At 31.7% G+C, this 22,180-nt stretch overlaps 1 protein-coding gene across 8 annotated transcripts in view; it reads left to right on the top strand.

Annotated features, from left to right (window-relative positions):
* The window catches only part of LOC145256434 (serine/threonine-protein kinase PAK mbt-like), a 253,669-nt gene that overhangs the window by 31,900 nt on the left and 199,589 nt on the right, over positions 1–22,180 (top strand). For 5 of the 8 annotated variants that reach the window (XM_080115334.1, XM_080115327.1, XM_080115331.1 and 2 more), the window contains exon 2: positions 2,447–2,488. The exons of the other annotated variants lie outside the window; for them this stretch is intronic. The gene's annotated coding sequence lies outside the window, so the exon portion shown is untranslated. The remainder of the gene's footprint in view (positions 1–2,446; positions 2,489–22,180) is intronic. 8 annotated transcript variants of the gene reach the window in all.

The following is a 22,180-nucleotide window of genomic DNA, read 5'->3' as shown; positions in this document are numbered from 1 at the left end:
GTATCAGAAGATTCCAATAATTCTCTTCCTGTGTTTTTGTTTTTTAATTACTGTTTCTCATCTTGTACGTTGTTGTCACATTTCGGTTTCTATAACTTCCAACCTTTTTCAGGTGCATCTTGTTGGTATCGGAGAGGGACCTATGTTTTCGGTTGTGTCCGTTAGTCCTGATGATTGTCAGATAACTGTCCATTAGCCTTCCTGAAATTTTGCCACAAATTCTATTTCATTAAATAGATGTGCACTGTAAAAAAAATTTTTTTTGCGAAAATTCCCATTGCATCCCCAGGGGCTCAAGACGTCAAAAATGCCCCAAAATGGCCAAAAATTATGTTTTGCCCCATAACTTTTGATCCATCCATTAGATTTTTCTAAAACTTAATCAAAATGTGGAGCCCATTGTCCTTAATATAAATCCAGTATGGGCGACCCTAGCAAAATTCTGGTTCGCGTCTCTGGGGACTGTCAGTGCTATAAACGCACCTTTTTGTGGCTCTTTTTCATGTTTCTCAGCAAAAACTTGATATATCTGACTATATAGTGGTTTCTCACAGTGGTCAACTCAAATATACACATGTTAAGGCCTGAAATTGCACCGTTATCCATTTACACTGGAATTCAGTGCCCCCAGGGGCTCAAAAGAGGTAAGAAATGCTCCAAAATGACACTTTTTGCCTCCTAGCATTTGATCCATCCATTAGATTTTCCTGAAACTTGGCCAAAATGTGGAGGCCATTGTTCTTAATATAAATTCAGTATGGGTGACCTTGGCAAAATTCTGGTTCGCATCCCTCTGGGACTTTAGGGCTAAAACAAAACATGCCTTTTTGGAGCTCTTTTTTTAATGTTACTCAACAACTTGATACATATGTCTATATAGTGGTTTTCCATGGTATTGAATTCAAATATACATGTCTTAAAGCGTGAAACTGCACCGTTTGTTCATTTTCACTGGGATTCGGCGTTCCTAGGAACTCAAAAGGGGTCACAAATGCCCCAAATTGCAAAAAATGACATTTTTACCCCATAACTTATGTCCCATCCATTAAATTTTTCTGAAACGTGGGCAAAAATGTGAAGGCAATGTTGGCCCTTCACACTTCCCACATTCACTATTTTTTGTGGCGTCATCTCACATGCAGCACCAGAGGGGGAACCACACACACACGGCTTGTTCAACTTGGGAATCTGTGCAGAATTTTGAATGGAAGATCAGTAGGCTGCTTTTATGTTCAATGTGCCAATGGTCCATGGACTAGTGATGGGACGATTCCAATATTTTTCCTGATTCCATACTAAATTCCCGATTCTGTTTCTTTGTAAATTTCTAAATATTTAACTAAAGAATTGTACTTTTATTGCCGATTACCATAAAAACATGTTAAATGTGCGCATATCTTCTGAAGCGTAAAAATACACTTGTGAGAGATCTAATAGATTTTTGTTTTACAATCAATAAATATTTATTGGGTTGGTGCAAAAATGTCTTATATATAAACATCAAAACATCAAAAAAACATTTTTGCACCAACCTAATATTTTTTTATTACTACCAGCAGTAGATTTTGTCTTAAATGAAATCAAATAAAAATAAATAATTGAAAGAATCGTTTTTTGGCATCAGAAATAGCCACACAATTTTCCAATACTAATTCCAATACCTCCAAAAGTTATGATTTTTTTTTTTTTTATTCCGAATAATCGTCCAAACACTGCCATGGACCCATAGCATAATTGATAAAGTGTTAAGTACTAATTAGTTTTAAGTAACCTTCTTCTGGAGGTTGAAGGTCCAATTTTCAGTACTGGTGTAATGTAACAAGAATATAATTAAGAAATGCTAAGACTTCTACCCGGTCATAGTTGACAGAACAAGAGCAGTCTATCTTCATGGATTGAATAAAGTATTCTGTTAAAAATTCCATAGAAATTTCAGAGTTTGACAAAACGAATCTGAAAACGGTCAGACATTGCTTCAGTTGAAATGTTGTGTAAATAGCATCCAAGGTGAGAACAATAGTTCAGGTCATACAAATTATCAATCCTCATCTCAAAAATTCTGAAACTTAATTCTCTTCCTGTTAACTCATGAATTGTCATTTTTTCAATTATTGTTTCTAATGTTTTAATAGTAGGATTTCATATTTCAGATTCACAAACTCCCTCAATAGAGAATTGAATTATCATCCAATGATAATTGTCGTTTTCCCATGTGCCTCGCCCACATTCGCTAACGAGTAGATGATTAGAGGTGGAGTGCAACAACTCTTGAATCCTCATTACTTTCATGCTAACTTCTCATTGGATATATTTTAATTAAATTCCGAAATGATTTGGCTGTATAATAAATAATATATATGAGTGCATATTGTTTTTACATGTGTGTGTGTATAACTATAATAAAAGTGGTTTCTTCAATTCTTAACTATTTCATCTTTGGATTCAGATTCGAATTGGGCCATTTCGTTTTAATGTGGTAGCATTTATTGTGAGTAAACACTTTTTTTTTTCTTTCATCCTTTTGCTTCCTATTATTTTTTCTGAACGCTTCTTAGTCTTAATTCTTGAATCTTTTCTATTTTCTATGTATTTTCCTTTTCCCCATTTTTTTCCTTTTTTGCTTTGATGCTCTTGCTTCACTTTACAATTTACCATTGAAATCCACTGGATTTAAGAGTAGCGATTATCACCCATGTATGTACTTTTATAGAACTAGGTACTCGTCGCAGGACAAGTAAAATAAATTCCCTCTGAACAGAATAGTTTTGCACCACTTATGTTCACTTACAAAGATTAAAATCATATAATGCTATTAAATCTTATATCTAAAATCCTTATTCAAATTTTAACATGATTTTGAGTCTAAAATATGCCTAACATTTAAGGCTTAAGTGATCTTAAAAAAAATTAAAATTCAGACAATCTTCATTGATATCTAATGAATATGTATCAAATTTAATGCAAGTCTAAAATATTTAAATTTTCGAATGGGAGGGTGGTTTCTATATCATGCCCCCCCCCCAACCCTTTAATAGTCCCGGATATGACCTTAAACTATATCCGATGGTAAGACCCCAGCTTACGGGCTTTGGGAAGTGTGGAACCACCTCTTAATTGCCATTGCTCCCAGGTCCAATCTGACCCGGAGTGGTAATAAGGTCTGAACTATGGGTTAAATAGAAACCGACTTGAAAAAAACAGATCTATTCGATTAAAAATATTTTCTTCAAAATCACTGGATTCGGCATGAAATAACCTGAAAAGGGTTAATATGCCGTTAAACAAAAGCAGCAAACCAGCCAACCATTTAAAATATTCCAATAATACAAATATTATTAATTTATGTATATTTATTGATAAAATTTCACAATAATTAGAGTTATTGAAGGACTTTCATCACCTTTTTACTTTTTTTACACAAAAGTAAAACTAAATATAATCCTTATTTGAACTCCTTGCACTTAGCAGCTGTTCCAAAATTCATAATGACCGGTTAATTAGTTTAGGAATGGCTGATGTACGTACAAATATATAAACATACTTAACTTTATAAAGATATTTAACTTAAGTATTATACATCAAGTCTCAAATTCCCTACAAGCAGTTATTGAATTTTGAAAATCAAATATTTAGATGTTTCAGATAACCTGTGTTTCATCTGAATGTTAGTTCAGTTTAATGTTAATGAACTACCAATTAGGGGAAAGGAGCAATTATTATAGATATTAGGCTAGCAAATATATTCTCTTTCTACAAAGATTGAAAAAAATTAGATTAAAAGAATTTAACAGAAATACAAAATACGGTTGTAAAACTGATTGTTTAAAGAGATTTTCTCGAATGTTAAAAACATTGTTTTGCTCCTGATTAACTTTAGAAAATTGATTTTAAATAGAATGAACTTTTAAAGAACCTGAGTTTTTATGAATCAAATATATTTTTTTAATATTAATTTTCATTAAAAAGGAAAAAAATCTTCATAAAAAAAGCATGAAATTTAAATATAAACATTTTATACAAAACTTATTTTAAAACTTTCAACATTCAACCGTGCTAAATGAGGCAATTCATAATATTGCCATTTTCAAAATATTTTTAAATTATATTGTCTATAATACAAAACCTCTGCTTTTTAATTTGCCTTCAAAATTTCCACTGGCATACAAAGAAAAAGTACAATAATTTCCTGCTGGCTTATTTGCCTAAAATTCATTGACATTTTGATGTTTCTTTAACCTGATATGCCAATCTCTATCAAATATAGAATGACCTTTTTCTTTTCTTTTTTTATCATAATATTTGTATTTCTGACCGACTTCACCATCAGTTGGTTGAACTGGCTTCTTCCAATGGATTCACCACATCTCAGTGACCATAATGCATTGCGTTCACACAATTTATGCAAAAGAACTTTTGATAGCTGAAGATTAAAGTCTTTACATATTCAAATGATAACGCTGCTAAAATATTTTGATCTCTACATTTGAAACTGACTAATAATTTATATAAAAAAAAACTGCATATCCATTTAAACTATTTAATTTATTTGATATTTCTGAGGTTTTATTTTCGTTTTGAAATTCCTAGAATGTTACTGATGAAAAAAAAGACACCTGAAGAAAATCAGAGCTTATAACAATTTAAACCTTGTGAAAACAATAATGACCAAGCTAAGAGAAGCTGACAAAAACATGTAAATTATGTTTCGATCTATTTTAATTGAAAGATTTCATTTTTTTTTTTGGGGGGGGGGGTCACCACTTAGCAAAACCTGAAAGCCACTCAAGTATAAGAGTTAATAAATGTAAGGTGATAGTGTAGTAATTGTTAATGGTGTAAATTGGGTAGAAATTGATTATTTATGGGAACGACTCAACATGAACTTGCTTACATTGGATTTGAAGACTACCATGTTGTATTCAATTGGGAAGCAGGCTAGCAGAACACTATTCCACAGGCGGGCAGTTCTGGGAAATAAGCTTTTTTCATGAAATCTGCATTTAGATTTAGGCACAGTTAGAGAGTGGGGAAATTGTATATAGTGGTTGTAGCTAGTTGAGTGCTTTTTGTGAAAGTTTAGCAAGGAGGAATCGTAGATTGGAATTCAGCCATGAAAATAATGATAGACCAAAGACAGGCTTACAACGTCTCTTCTGTGGGAAACAGGTTGTAGGGAAGAAAAAAGAGCATCACCTATTAGGTTTCAAATCTCAATCAAGGCTGGATGGCTCTTATACATTTAAATTTGAGTTTGACTTTATATGATTGATCATCTTAGTTTTGAGCATAATCAAGACCAACACTGATAATTAGAATATATATTATGGGAATGAATGAAGAGTATGTATTCCAAAACCAAATCCAAATTATATATTTTTTATATATACTAGTGATGGAACGATTCCAATATTCCCCCCTCCCCCAGATTCCGATACAATTAGCGATTCTATCCTAAATTTCCAATTCTGATACAATTACAGATTCTTTTTAATGGTTTAATATTTAGCTATAAATTAAAAAAAAATTGGGATTACCGTAAGCTTTGGATAATGATGATTTATAATATTTTTTTTTTATACTGATACCTTAAAATCATCAATATAAATATTTATCATTTTATTATTAGACTAGCAATGGAAAGTTCAGTTAAAAAACAAAGACGATTAAAAGAATCGTTTTTGGCATTGGAAAATAAGCACAAACTTTTCTAATATTCTGATATCTCAAAAAGTTCAAATTTTGCAGATCCTAATTAATCATGCCAACCCTACATTACATCTAAAACCATTTTTTAACTGGGCACGTTTATTTTTGCAAAACATAAACATTAATACCAAATGTGTTTTGATAGCACAATTAACCACCAAAATTTTGAATAAAGTTTGTAGGAAATTAGAAAATTTACCATCTTCTGTGCAATTGGTCCAGAACTCAAATTTCACAGTCTATAACTTAACGTGCAAGCTTTGAAAAAGTGAAAAATACTAACAAATGTAGTTTTGTCTTGTGATAAATGAAAATTAATTGTAATTATTAATGAAACCAGACTAAATATTGATCAAAATCTCATTATTTCTATAAAAAAAAATGTACAGGAATGCAACATTGTCTGCCAACGCTGCCATTTATCTTTTTCATATATACCGATAAAGACTATGTTTTTCGAACAGAATAAACATGTTACGTTAAATAAAAACACTAAAAACTTATCCAGTTAGGTAGAAAAGTAACTTATCTTGCCTTTGATAACATTTATGTGTTATACATTTGTTTTTTTGACAACTTTTTCATATCTATGTGTATAATAAAACAAATATTAACTGTTGAAATAAATCTTATATGTAAGATTTATTTCAACAGTTAATATTTGTTTTATTATACACATAGATATGAAAAAGTTGTCAAAAAAACAAATGTATAACACATAAATGTTATCAAAGGCAAGATAAGTTACTTTTCTACCTAACTGGATAAGTTTTTAGTGTTTTTATTTAACGTAACATGTTTATTCTGTTCGAAAAACATAGTCTTTATCGGTATATATGAAAAAGATAAATGGCAGCGTGTGTGCTTTTGGATATGTTAAGTTTGAGAAAATGAGTTCAAACTAAAAAAACTATACAAAAAAAACTGTTAGAAACTCTCTCAATATATGTCCGTCTTGAATCTCTATTATATGATTCATAGAATAGTAAAGGTCAAGTTGGATTATTCTTTTAATAAATTAAAAAAAAAAAAAATCAGATTTTAGAATGAGATGTAAATAATTTCTCTGCCAATTTTCCTCAGCTTGTTTGTTGCTATTTTCACAATTTTTCAATTTTAACCATGTAAAAATAGACAGAAACACAATTTGGTAATGGGGGAAAAAATTAATTGATTAAAGTTTCCCGCTTTTACTTTTTTGTGGAAAGGGGTAATTTAAAACTTATATTAAATTCACCGTATTGACAAATGGCTCATTTTCTTTAAGATGGGACTGTTTTTATATGCACAGACACAATATTGTGTACATTAAGTTTAAAAATGTCAGCATTAAAAAAATAAATTGCTCATTACTAAAAATAGTAACTTAACTCGAAGTATTGATATTTGGATTCTTTTGACTACTGTTCTCATCTTGAGTGAACAGTAGTTTCAAAAATACAAATAATCCTTATCTCAAAAATTCAGAAACCTAATTACTTGAAGTAACCTGAAAAAAACAAAACCAACTATTAATGACACGAGAGAAATCATTATGCATTTATAAAGAGAAGAGATTTTGTTTAAAATAATCCACAAAATAAATTAGTCATTACAGGTTGAAATTGAAAGAAATTTAATTACATTTACCCATTTTCAAAGTAAATTCTAGGTTGGTTTATGATAACTAATATAAGAATAACTTATGGAAGTTATGTGCGCATGTCTGTAGCAAAAACTGTCCTCCACATCACAATACTCCTGAAATACTTGCCAATTATTTCAGAGGAAGTATTTTGCTTTTTTAAACTTTAATTAAGACATGATGAGCTATAATTTGCACTGTTAACTTGGTCTACATTTTAATCTTCATATTCAATTTATACCTCTTTATATTCAGTTTAACGCCTGTGTTTACATACTGGCATGCACTAAACGGCTTTAAAAAATTGACTTCCAAATTTATCTCTGACCAGTTTTTTTTTATTTATCCCTCTTTCTCTTCAATCCATCCTTATCACCCCCCCCATTTTTTCTTGGCCTCTATCTGACAACTAACACTATTACTTCAATTGTTTTACATTTAATAACCGAAGAACTCTGATTAATTCTTTAAACATGGCCATACCAACAGTTGTTTTTGCAGATATTTCCCTATAGTTAGATTTACTCTTTCTCTGAGGTAATCGTATCTAAGCCTGTCTTTAACACTCGCATTACCCATCTGTCATATCATTCTCATATAATTTCTTTCCATGCAACACATGACCGACCAGGTTTCACTTTCTCTATACAGCATCACACTTCATACACATGCCTGATAGATTTTTTGCTTGATCGACGTTGGTAACGCTCTGCTGGTTATATACAAAAAAAAAATAATAATAATAATGGTTCAGAATGAATGGGATGTCTAACATATTCAGTATAAAAAATTTGGTTTGAACAAATAGTTTACAAGTATTATTGATTTATTTTTAATTTGTTATTTTTAATTCATATACAGAATATTTTTTATCTTCATCTTAATGGATATTAATCAACAATAACTCGTTTTTTATCTGTCTTATTTAGTTAAATTGTATAATTTTTTTTAATTAAAAAAAAATTAGAAGAGCTGTGTTACTCCCCCACCCCCGCCTTTTTTAATGCAAGTTTACATATAATACAATTTGAATAATTTTATATGATTTGTTTTTTTTTTATTTACTCAATATCATTTTTTTATATTTACACAAAAATTGAATTCATTAAAACCATAGTTATTTTTTCATAACTTTCTCATGTAGAAATAAGTCATAATTAATTGATGTATTAAATTGACATGTTTTGGAACCTATAGAAGGTTACCAAGAAGGACAAAAAGCGCACCAAAGGTAGGAGTACAACAATTAACAAAAATTGATTCTCATGAACTTTGGAGAAGATACTAATATGTATAATCTATATCTCTTATATAAAACCAAGTCAGTCTATTTCTCAAGTTAGACTGTAATAGCCTTGAATCTAACAAATCAATCTTTCATTCTTTTCTGGTTATTTTCTTTCCTTTAAATCGATATCGATGTTAAGAAAAATATATCAATGATATATATGATTGATATCAATGTTAAGAAAAATATAACTTATTTTGATTTTATTTACTTTTTAAAATACTTTATCTGACTAGGAATATTGTTTTTTCAATATCTGCCATTTTTGTTATCAATAGCAAATTTTAATTAAAATCGACACCTTTGTTTTTGAGGGCAAATTCACCGATTTAATAATAAACCGGTGTAGTACTTACACCGTTGCATGTATTAATTTACAGAGATTACATCAACACATTCATTTCACTGCATACATATGTCAATTGAACCATCAATTCACAGGATTGATTGACCAATCTTTTGAACATTTTGTTCAGTCCTTTGAGCAAAATTTCACCTAAATTACTATTTTTAAAATAATACTTTTAAATAATTTTGAAATTATTTGCAGAAAAATGTTTTTTAAAAAATTTTAATGGTTGCTTTATTCTTCAATGATAGAAATTATAAATTTGTTTTACTGAACTTTGCCAATTTGTTAAAAAACAAAAAAAAAACAATAATAATTAGCTTTTACAATTGTTTAATATTAAAGTTGTAAAAATACTTATTGCAATGCTTATATTTGTTTTAACTAGTTGAGTTCGTCATAATTTCAGGATTAATTCAAGTAAATCGAGATTTAATTTGCTTATTTTATGAACTTATTTAAATGTAAATATATCGAATTTATTTTGCAATATCAAGGATTGTGAGAGGGGGTTGTAAAATTTAATAGTTTTTAATTTTAATACGAAAATTGAAAGTTATTCTTTTTACCTTTTTTTTTTTTTTTTTAAAGAATAAATACCATTTACTTTTATCTTTATGGATTTAATGAATTCTGTTGTTTGATTAGAAATAACCATGATTTATCAACATTTTTATTTTAATTGTAAATGGAGGTGGATGGAAGAGAAAGAAAAAAAAACATCTTGTGGAAAAATAGCAGACATTGACTGAAGGCAGTGTCCAAATCCAGAGGGTCAATCAATTTAGGAGAAGAAAAATTCTAAAATAATAACACTAATCTTTTTCTGTTTATTCTTAAATCATTTCGATTTATCTTCGATTTCTTGCCATGGATGTAAGATGTGTTGGTTCAGGAGAAAGTGAAGTTAGGTTATAAACTCTTTCTTGCAAAGACATCTTTTCAAGGAATTTCTCGAGAAGGGTAACTTTCAGAAGATTTCTCAAAAGAAGTTAGAAATGGTTCAATCTACCGAACATAGTCTTACATGGTGACGTACATATACAGCCCCCCCCCCCCCGCTGTCTTTTTTAAGTAAGTTAAATTTTTTGATTCAAAATGTAGTTTTTAAAATTAATTTTGTTGTGGTCAGGTAAAATCTTGAAATTTTCAGCAGACAAAACTTCTTTATTTTATTTTTAAAAATTATCTTCAGTTATTTTAATTGAACACTAAATTCTTATTAAAAGTTTTTTTTATTAATCTTTTTAAAACTACTGTTTAATTTTAGATGGGCTGTCTACTATTTTACTTTAATATAAACCCTCCTCTTTGGTAAAAATTCTGAACAGGCATTTGTAAATAAGATTATTTTGGTTAAAGACTGGTAAAAACAAAATTTTTTATAGGTGAACCATTTTACGTTAAACATATAAATAAAAATGAATCTTCATGTTAAAAATTGAGCAAATACTTAAAAAAAAAAAAAAAAAAATACTAATTTTTATAATCTGAAAATTTGGTGCTTAATGTTATAAAGTTATCAGACCAACTGTCGATTGTTTGAGTTCACGTTTAAACATAGGTTTAAAATCGGTTTCAATTTAAACCAATCTGGTTTAATTTATAATTTAATGGTCAAGCAATGCAGTAACAATTAAATTAAACTCTTAAAATTCAATTAAAAATTTAAATCATTTTGTACCAGCATGCAATAGACATCCTATAAAATAAAATAATTATTAAAAAGTCAGTTTCTATATAACTATTTACAATTATACCTTATTTAAAAAGAATTATTGCTATTAAATAATTATGAATCTAATTTTCATAAAATAAATTTAATTTCTACAAAAGTCTTAAAAAAATAGTAACATAAAATGGGCATGACCTGTTGAACTTTGACCTCTATTATTTATAAAATTAAGAATATAAAATAGAAAACTACAAAATATTTATGGGATTTAAATTTCAACATTTCATAAATTGATACTGATCCAAAACCTGACTCAAGTTTGCATCAGTATGTTTACGCAGCCTATGATCAGCTGGTAAAAGCAGACGTGAACACTGCCATATGATAAATTCAAAATGCTGAAAACAAAACTTTAACACGAGCTAAGACTTACCATAAGTTCAATTATATGAAATAAATTTTTATTTTGTTCAACAAATGTTTTAAAGATTTGTTTCTTTAAAACATGGAAACAACTATGGATGAAAATTAAACCTTTTTTTTTATAGAATGTGTCTAAGTATTTTTCTTTTTTTTTCTTTTTCTTTTTTTTTCTTTTTCTTTTTTTTTCTTTTTCTTTTTTTTTCTTTTTCTTTTTTTTTCTTTTTCTTTTTTTTTCTTTTTCTTTTTTTTTTCTTTTTCTTTTTTTTTTCTTTTTCTTTTTTTTTCTTTTTTTTTTCTTTTTCTTTTTCTTTTTTTTTCTTTTTCTTTTCTTTTTTTTTCTTTTTTTTTCTTTTTTTTTCTTTTTTTTTCTTTTTTATGGAAATAACTATGATCGAAAACAATTTTTTTTTCTCCAAGATAAGTATCGGAAAAGTGTTTGTTTTTTAATTTAATTTTTTTCTTGTTAACAAAAACATTGTCTCCTGACAGCTGATTGGCTAATCACGGTTTTTTAAGTCAGCTTATCATAAACTGCTACAAAATGCCAACACGACCTAAGGTCAAGTTATGGATCAGCACTCAGAAGTTCTATCAATTTTATTGTAAAACTGATTTCTTGAATAGCATATTCGTTCATTGAATTATCATTTCAAAAAATGCTCTTACAAAAACTGATGATAAAGTGTGTGGGGGGAGGGCGGTAATGAGTGAAGAAAAATTAAAGAACCTCAGGCAACATCGAGTACATACAAGTTTATAATGATAATTTGAAGGCTAAAATACATTTTTTTAGGGCAGTATGGGCATGTCTTATATGTCCGCCTACGTTTTATTTTTATCCTTTTTATAAAATTTAATTCCACTTGTTCTTCAGCCTGTTTAATCTATCAGTTTTATGTAATTATCAAGTAGCTTTTCCTCACTCAAGTGGCAAAGTTGAGTGGAATTATCCATTCAGAACAAATTCCTCTTCTTTCTTATTTATATTTTCATTTTTATGATGTCTTCAATTTGAGTATTAAATTTTGGCATATGATGCATTATTCTATTTATTGAGGCTGTAGAAATTCCATGGTTACATCATTCATGTCTTTCTGCTTGTTCTTCCCTTAGCACAATCCATATACCATTAAAAAGTTATGGTGTTTTTGAACTTTGCATGCAAATAGAAACCTGATTGTTTGACGTAAAAAGAATAGGCAGAGTACACATTACTAAGGTAATCCTCCACTTGTACAAGAATTGGATTTGGTTCAAGATAGAGTATGACTCTTCCCTGCAGCCTCTTTCTTACAGAAAAGACGTTGCTAATCTTTCTCTACTCTATTGGTATTTGTGTATAAGGTGCTCAATTGAGCTCCAAACTCTGTTCACACATACCCCTTCAGCCATAAAACATTCTCAGCAAGAACTTTTCTTGCTATCAACATCCTGTGAATTAATACATTTAAAAGTTGATGATGACTCCTCACTAAGTCACCATCCACTCTTACTAAAAATGAAAATTTTCTATTTTAGGTGATTTTTAAAATCGATATCTATAATTGTATCAGAATTAAAAGTATTGGAATCGCCCCATCACTAATATAAATAGTGTATATATATATATATATATATATATATATATATATATATATATGGTAGCTTATTTCAATCTTGGCAAACTATAGATACCCACTGTGAGGGTGCCTGTGTGGAGTTTTTGTGGCAAGAATCGCACAATATCCAACCACACCTCTCCTGAGTCAGCATTGTTAAATACGAGTGGCAAATGGAGGTTCAGGACAACTGGAAACAATGCTGAGATAAGCAGAGACCACATACAATACCTAGAATTTCTAAATGGTCACCTATCTGGTACTAGCCAGGCTCAGTGTTGCTTAACTTTGGTGATCTGACGAGAACTGCTGTGTCAACACGATTATGACATATATATATATATATATATATATATATATATATGGTTACTGACACTGACCTCAAGAAACAAAGCGACATACTTACACACCATCACAAAATCTCTGGTAGATGATTTATACACAAACCATCCTCTACCCAAGAACTCTATCTCTAAAATCAAACGACAAATTAAATCCTTCCATTGTACACATAATAAAAAAACTTAACAATAAAATATCAAATGTAATTGCCAACAGCAAATGGTATTTCATGGGACAACCTGAACTCATCCAGAATTTCTCAAATGGATCACTATCGGAGATTCTTAATTTTGAATTAAAATTCGCGATTGGGGTTTTACCCTAAAACAGCAACAAACAAGGTCGCCTAAAATTACAAGCATGAAGACACCGATTTCAAGGCTTCATTCAGAGTCTTGTATCCATGACTTCCATTCAAACCGTGGACACTGTCGTACCAAAACGATATTTAAATGCACTAATAAACTTAACCAACGATTATAACATCATCTTATCACCTGCAAACAAGGGAGGTGTTGTAATAATGGAAATGTTTGAATATAAAGATAAAATATTTCTCATTCTACAAGATCATAACATATAGAAAAAAAAACAACTATGATATAATACAAAAAAAAAATAGACATATTTAACAAAACGGTACAGCATATAAATAGTAATAAAACCTGGACAACAAATATCACCCAAAATTCCCACTTTGTATCGTCTATCAAATGCCCATAAAAATAACACCTCAATCCGGCCCTTCATCTCAAGCATTGACAGTGCTACCCATAAAATTACAAGGGCCATTACAAAATTACTTTCTCCATTATTAAACACAATTAGCTCATCCCATATAAAAAAAGATGGGGACTTATTTACCAAAATAAAATAAAAACATAACCTTACTAATAAAACTATAGAATAGTCTCAACATCAAATCCCTGTATAATAACATTATATAATATCGTATACTAACATCCCTACTATAAAATGTGCCTTAAATTCATGTGCTGTCCTTCGTGTCCAAAGACGACTTCTTGTGAACCATCCTTTAAATTACTCTCAAAATATCTAAAAGAAAAAAAAAACATTATTTCTCTTCCAACCCCCCTGCTAGATAACATAATTAACATTATATTTATTTTATATTTTGATAAATTTTATTACAATTACTTATTTTACTTTTGATAAATTTTATTACAAGCAGAAAATTGGCTTACCCATGGAAAACCCTCTTAGTGGTGTTTTAGCATGTTTATTTTTGGAGTTTATGGAGACTGGGCCTCTGGAATATTGATTACTTAAGGGTACTTTGTACTTATATATATATATATATATATATATATATATACACTTTAATTTTTCTCTCTAAGTCATCCAAGGTAGAATGTATTACTAAAAAAGTAAAAAAAAAAAAAATTGAATCCACTATTACACATACGAAAAAGAAAAAACAAGTCCATACCTTTTTTCAATGACTATTTAATAAATGATAACAAGGTCCACCGTAAACAAACCAACAAAAACAACTATATACATTTTTATTCACACCGTAATTATAAAGTAAAAAAAAAAGGCATAGTAATTGAATTCTACCTAAGAATATGCAGCAATGAAAATTTAAGGAAGAATTCCAATATATAGAACATTCTTTTAAAGATTTTCAATACCCGCCATATTTTTTTTATTAAACAATAAAAGAAGAGCTCTCCAAAATTTTTCTAAACGCAGTTAAGACAGTCCCATAACAAACAAAACATTTGACAGAAGTTTAGTTCTATCCACTAGTATTTCAAAACAACTTGATCTATAAAAAAATAAAATAAAATGGATATTGAAATATCAGAAATAATTTCTTCAACAATCAAAGACTTAATCCATAAACCTAAATCTAACACCAATTCCAAAATCAAAGCCGGTGTATATTCTATACACTGTGGAGAAATATACATAGGTGAAACACAACGTAACCTTGATAAAAGAATGTATGAACACAAAAGAGATATAAAAACTAGTAACACCCTAACGCCATTTTTGCTTACATTATAGAGCATGATCACCAGTTTAACTTTGAGAATGCAACAATCTTAAAAACGATACACAACAAATCAGTACATTGTTTAAGTGAATCCGCTCTAATCACTCGTTTCTCCAATTTAATAAAACAAAGAAAAGGTTTCTTTCACATCTCTCCAAAATAATAATTCAAGAAAATAGACAACTGTTAAAATGTAAAATTTATTTGTTTTTGAATTAAGTCATATATATAATGTGTATATAATTTCTTTATTTCCATGGAAATAAATATGCAGATCTCCCTCTCACCTCACCTCTTAATATATATTTACTTACCTTCTCGTCAACGAACATTTTTTTACACTAAATAGGTAAAACATCATCGAGTGTTTAAGTCTCTCCACCTTTGCTTTTAATAGCATACGAGGGGCGTGCAATAAGTAATGCCCCTGATCCACTTCCCATAGCAGTAGAGCAACGAAATTTGGCACAGTTATTAGTCTTTTTCTACATAGGAACCACCCAGAGTTATGCATTTCTCTGATCGTTTGATGCAGCTCTGGAAACCGTTTTTGTAGAACACCCCAGGTTGGTCCTCCAACCACAACTTCAGAAATCAAGGCTGCATCATCTAGGGAAACGCTTTCCTTTCAAAAACAACTTCATGGCTGGGAAGAGGTGAAAGTCAGAGAGTGCAAAACCAGGAGAGTAAGGAGGATGGGGAAGGATTTCATAACCACACGCCCGTGCTTCTGATCTGGCGACATGCGAGTTGTAGACCGGAGCGTTGTCCTGCAGGAGGAGGGTACCTTTGCTGATCTTGCCCCGCCTCTTGATTTTGATAGCTTCCCTTAATTTCTTCAAAAGTGAAGCATAATAGGCTCCTGTAATTGTGGTACCCTTTGCCAGGAAATCTGTCATCACTAATCCGTCCTGGTCCCAGAAGACTGTGAGCATGACCTTGCCAGCGGAGGGCTGCACCCTTGCCTTCTTTGGAGGTGGTGAGTCCAAGTGCTTCCACTGTATTGACTGGGCTTTGGTCTCTGGATCATAGTGATGGACCCAGGTTTAATCCTGTGTAATCAGTCTTTTGAAAAACTTTCAGTCATCTTCTTGGCACATCTCCAAATTCATCCTCGAGCACTCAATGCGTTCTCGCTTCTGGAATGGTGTGAGAAACCTGGGAATCAATCTGACAGACACCTTATGCATATGCAAATGGTCATGAATGATAGTTTCACAGACTCTGTACTAATCTTGACATCTTGGGCTATTTGGCGAATAGTAATGCGCCGATCTTCCAAAATGGCAGCCTCAACTTGACGGACAGGTGCCTCATCAATGGCAGAAGGGGGGGGGCAGGTCTGGGAGACTTCTGCCCATGTTTGAATTCACGATGCCAGCATTTTACAAGGTCATATGATAGGGCATTATCACCATAAGTTTCTTTCATTTCATCAAAAATCTACTGTGGTGTGCGTCCTTTCAAATACAAAAACCGGATCACTGCTCGACATTCAACAGGCTCCACTTCACACCTGACTCAGTTCAGATACCTGTAAAATAGAAACCACAATTAGTTCAGAGCTGTAATTTGCCACATAACCCGTAGAGATATAAATCATTGCACATGCAAAATTTCAGCTAGATCAGACAACTGGAAGTGGGTCAGGGGCATTACTTATTGCACACCCCTCATATATAAAATTTTACAAAATGTAAAAATAGGTGATAAAAACGTCAGGGGTTAATTTTTCATGAACTGTCTCCAAAAATCTTTAACATTCATGGGAGGAATGTTAGAATTCTAATGTATATTTGCTAAACAATTATTAGTGAATATATTTTAAACCTAAATTTTTCAAGGTCCATAATTAGCCTAATGGATATCGTCACTGACTATGGAATTGGTTATTCTGAATTCAAATCCTATCAAATCTGTTCTGTTCATATGAATAAAATATGATCAACAAACTGTTTTATTTTACTTCAGTTGAAGTTCTCAGAAATCAAGGGGCCCCACAACCTGGGGCTAACACTTGAACTCTATACGAGATACATAGATATTCGAATGTTCCATTTAAGTTCTTTATTTCTCAAACACTGAGTTAGTAAAGAAGTTGAGAACATAATTTTCCTCTCCTCAATTAACCATTTTTATACGTTGTAGTATAACTTTCGTTTTGGTCTTACTGGATTCCAGGACAAGAATTCATCTAGTCTGGTGGAGTATCCAGCTTCGTGCTATTACTTGAGAGAAGGTGCACCATTCCTCGTAAAAGCTAATGTGGGTTAGCCATAGTGAGGAGATATTATTTGGGCAGCGAATACTAATAGTATGGAGTAGATTGTGTTATATTATGCTATTAAATAACTTAGAAAGGGTTGATAAATATTTTTTCATTTTTTTTTTAAATATGATACTAATCATATGCGGTTTAAAGTCCGTTTTACATCCTGACGTATGTTGGACAGCTTTCAGAAATTGACTTCTAAACTAACCTATCTCAAACAAATTTTTTTTTTTTTTTTTTAATTTTTTTATCCGTCTTTCTTTCAAATCCATCCTTATCACTTCCTCCATATTTTCTACCTTCTCCCAACTTACCTTGCTACCTCAACTGTTTTTTAAATCTACTAACTCAAGCTCTCTCATTCATGCTTTCAATGTGACCAATTGAAGTTTCTTGTCCTGCACACATTCTTTGAAATTATTTGTATTCTAACTTGTACAGTAAAAGCAAAAACACTTTTGTTTAAGAACACTCATCTTTTTTTGAATAAAGATAATGACAAACCAACCAAAGGCAATTATTGCATTCAATCAAATATTTATTATAATTCCAAATACAACAAAAAGATACTTAGTTGGTTTTTTGTGTGATTTCCAAAAAACGGTTGTTCTGGAAAGTGTTTTCCTTATTCGTATTATTTGGATTCATCGGACTACTGTTCTCCTTGTTTGAACTCGAGAATTTGGATGGAATTTCAAGTGGAGCCCTTTATTTACTTCATGGGGATAACGTGCTCTTGTTCCATTAGCTGTCGGTCAACAAGAACATGCTACCCCCATGAAGTAAATAAAGGGTTCCACTCGAAATTCCGTCCAAATTCCTGAGTTCGACAAGATACACCTGAAGAAGGTCGGAGGTTACATCGACCGAAATGTTGTGAAAAAAAATCACACTCAAGATGAGAACAGTAGTCCAATGAATCCAAATAATCCTCATCTCAAAAATTTAGAGACAGTGTTTTCCTTGTTTAAGAATATCAGTTTAGCAGAGGTGAAGTACTCTTTGCCCTTTTTTTATTTGTGAATCAAAATTAACTTCCTCCCAATATTTGAGAGTTCCTTCCTGTGAAAGTTCTTTTGTGAGAGTTTATATAGAACCTATTTTTAAATAAATTGTGCAAAACGCAACATAAATTATAATAAACTCACTTATGCAAATTGCCAAACATCTTAGAATATTTTCAACCTCATTACCCATTACTGTCCAGATTTAATTTCCTCATAGTCATCAAATCTAAACATGTATTTAAGACTCGGATTCCACATCCTACAAAAACTGTACACTCAGACTCTCCATCTGTCAACAATCCCAACTTCTGTTTTGTATGCGAGTCAGGTTTCTGCAACAACTCTATTTCTTCATCATATTTTTTGTTCGTCTTAACGTAGGTAATGTTTAAAAAAAAATGTATTCCCAATAAGTTTATATGTTAATAATAGCAGCAGAAATATACTCTATCTGGTCACATATCTTTGCTAGTATATATGATGGGTATTTATCTCTCCTGGTGAGAAATCTGACACAAGAGTCAGAAAGTGGGATTGAATAGTCAGCACCCACAAGGAGGAGGAAAAGAACTCTGAACTCGGAATGCTTGGACAACTCTGCTGGCATTCCCCGGTATGTGTGCCCCAGGCGATTAGCAATAAACTAACCCCTTCTCAAAGATCAAAGGTAAAGGTTAGGAGGATGGATGACCTAGAACTGCACAGGACCAGTATCATATCGGAATCAACAGGAAAAGGATCATTTCATTGACTCTATTGATTTTGGTGCACAGGGAACAAGTTCCAAGGCAAAGATATTGCTACTATATACAAGGGGCCTTCTGTAAGTTTCCAGACTTCTTTTCGTATGGCCACTTTGATTGTACACACATGAAACTCTAGGCCTCTTCAAAGTAATCTCCTCCGCCTGCAATGCACTTGTATAACTTCAACAACTTTTGGAAGTCTCTATGGAAGTCCTCTTGTGAGAGTATCAATGACTCTCATCACAGCCTCTTTCATTTTCTGAATTTCTTCATAATGACAGCCTCTAAAGTTTTACTTGCACTCTAGGAATTAACCAAAAGTCACAGGGAACAAGGCCAGGAGTATAGTGAGGGTGAGGAACTGTCTTGAAGCCTATCTTGGTTAAATAGTCTGTGGCAAGGATGAAGTTGTGAACTAGTGTATTCGCATAAATCTTCCGCATTTTGAGTTCTTGTGAATAATTGTGTGTACAGTTCCTACACTGACATCAAACTGCACTCACTGTCTCTATAGACACATGACCGTTCTTATCCATGAAATTCTTTATTTGGCCAATCAACTCGTTTTCTGATTTCCTTACTCCTCCCACACCTCATTATCCCTCACAGACTCCCTGCCTTCCTTGAATTTCTTATGCCACTCAAAAATTGATGCTTGATTCATGCAAGATGGTCCAAAAGCAATCTGAAGCATTCCATATATTTCTGTGGCATTTTTCGAAGTTTAAAACAGAATTGTATTGCATATCATTCTTCTAAAGTCTCATGTCTAGATTGCATTTTTGAAATTCACCAGCTGTGACAATCGAGCTTTAGTAGGGTGTATTTCAATTCTTTCTGTAGCTGTTCATTTGAACGTGAAATCATAAAAATTAGTCAGTCTCTCATAAGATGTATAGCAATGACATACTGAATTTTCAAGAATGTATGACAATTTTAAATGCCTGTAGAAAAAAGTATGGAAACTTATTTAAGGTACCTTGTATGATGAACAAACGTATATGACAATGTTCCCTGAATGGCAATGCTTGGGATGATGATATAATAACAGAACAGATATTTCACTTATCTCCCCTTCTCCAAATTGAGCCAGAGTCTGAAATAGTATAGTTTTGACTTCAGACACAGATACCAAATCTCTATTAATAATAAATATATATTGCCCCATTCTTGAAGATATTAAATTTAAGCCTTCTGTGTGCTCTTTAAGCTGTGTGCTTCTCTCTGTCATTGGAGCCAAAAAGAATCTTCTTAAACCTTCTATATACTTCAAGGTCTTTCGTTTTCCACCTAGTATTTGCGAAATGCTTTGAATCATTTTTTCAGCTGAAGAATTTGTAATGATTTAAACAGTCACCATAATTAGTATTTTTAATTAATTAGATTTTGATCTTCTAACAGGATTTAATTATCCTACTTTTAATAGAACTTTATAAAGAGAAAAAACTGCTATAAATAGATGACAAGTTTTGCACAATTGGCAAGACAACACCTTTTAACAAACCTAGTACTCATGCGGCTAGGATCTATGCTGTGGTGCAGACTTGATTATCACATCCTAATCGAATAAGTCTTTTCTTTTGTGAAACACCTGTGCAGGTAAAAAAAAAAAAAAAAATCAAATTTGCAAAGATTATCAAAATCGTATCCGAGATTAATTGTGTTTTTTTTTTGTTTGTTTGTTTGTTTTTTTCAGTGTTCATAGATATTTTTTATAAAAATGCTTTTTGATTGCACTGTGATACTATCAACGACCCCCCCCCCCCCCGCATAGGAAATTGTTCACAAAGGAACACAAAAGGAAGCTGAGTGGGATTGTTGAGCAAGGTGTGGCAGTTATTTTAGGACAAAAGACTGGGTTATACTTTAATTAGTTTTAGAAGTAACCAAGTTTATGGTAGAGAAAAGTTTATACATATAGGCATCGCCTGGAGATATATATATATGATAAAATTAAAGTTAACTTGAATTGAACTTAAACTAAACTTTTTGACTGCTCTAATTTTTTTTTTTTTACATTATCATTTTTTACTTTTCTTCACTTTCTTTTGCCTTTTTATAATTGGATTCACAACGCTTTTACTTTCTACAGGTCTTTTAAACAAAAGTCTATCCAAGGAGAGTATCCCTTTCAAAATGTTACAGAAATGCGTAAGGCAAATATCATTTTAAAAAAAAAAAAAAAGCTATAGCACGACTAGTAGAAACTTTTTAGCGGCAATTTCCTTCCATTTAGCCAACACCTCTCTAATCTCCTTTATAGATGTCAAAAAAGCATCCTCCTCCTCCTCCTTGTTGCTAATCACTTGCAACACCTCCGTCTGTTGCATCACCTGTAGTTCTTTCAACTCCTCTGTTGTCTGTTCCTCCTCGTGCTCCTGCACAAACGCGTTAATATCCTCCTCCTCTACCTGCAGCCCTGGCAGCTTTTTCTTCTCAGCGGTAATGAATGTCCTGCGTGCCCTTTTTTTCCAAAAAAGGCCTACCTTGTTGCAGTTAAACATTTGGTGTGGGACATCCGAAATTAGTGAAGTGAAGCACTGCACAAACTCATCTGCAGCTTTCGTATTTGCACTCGCTGCTTCATCATGCTTTATTACAGTGGATGCCATTCCACTTTTTAAATTTATCAAACCGGCCATGGCTAGCTATGAAGTCCATTCCATGTGTATCCGACAATGTTTCTCTGTTGATGCTGCCTCCAGTTGTCGGTCCTTGTAGATGGAGAGCACCTTCTTGGAGATGATACTCTCCGTGATGGTATCTCCTGCCAGCTCCTTGTCACATATCCTCAATAACAGAAGTTTCTCCATCTCGTCATTGGCATTGGTCCTCAATTTGGAAATAATAGTAACACCCCTGCTCAGTTTTATAACCTTTATGGTGTTTTTCTGTTTCAATATCGTACAGATTATTGATGATCGATCGTACTGCTTCACGAGATCACTCACACGAACACCAAGCTCATTTATGTCTGTTATTTCTTGCTTCATTTTGATCGACATCTTTTTTTCTCAGAGGACACCATTTCCTTTTTCTTTTTTCGAACTCATAATTCACAAAAAAGGAGATACAATTTGATGAAAACAATACGAGTGCATGATCAGGTCTGTATGGCGGGAAATCC

The sequence above is a fragment of the Euprymna scolopes genome, chromosome 32 (assembly GCF_053919585.1).
Source record: "Euprymna scolopes isolate OS-2025 chromosome 32, ASM5391958v1, whole genome shotgun sequence".
Classification (NCBI taxonomy): Eukaryota; Metazoa; Mollusca; class Cephalopoda; order Sepiida; family Sepiolidae; genus Euprymna; species Euprymna scolopes.
The sequence above is the reverse complement of the archived record's forward strand: the minus strand, read 5'-3'. Positions and strand labels throughout refer to the sequence as shown.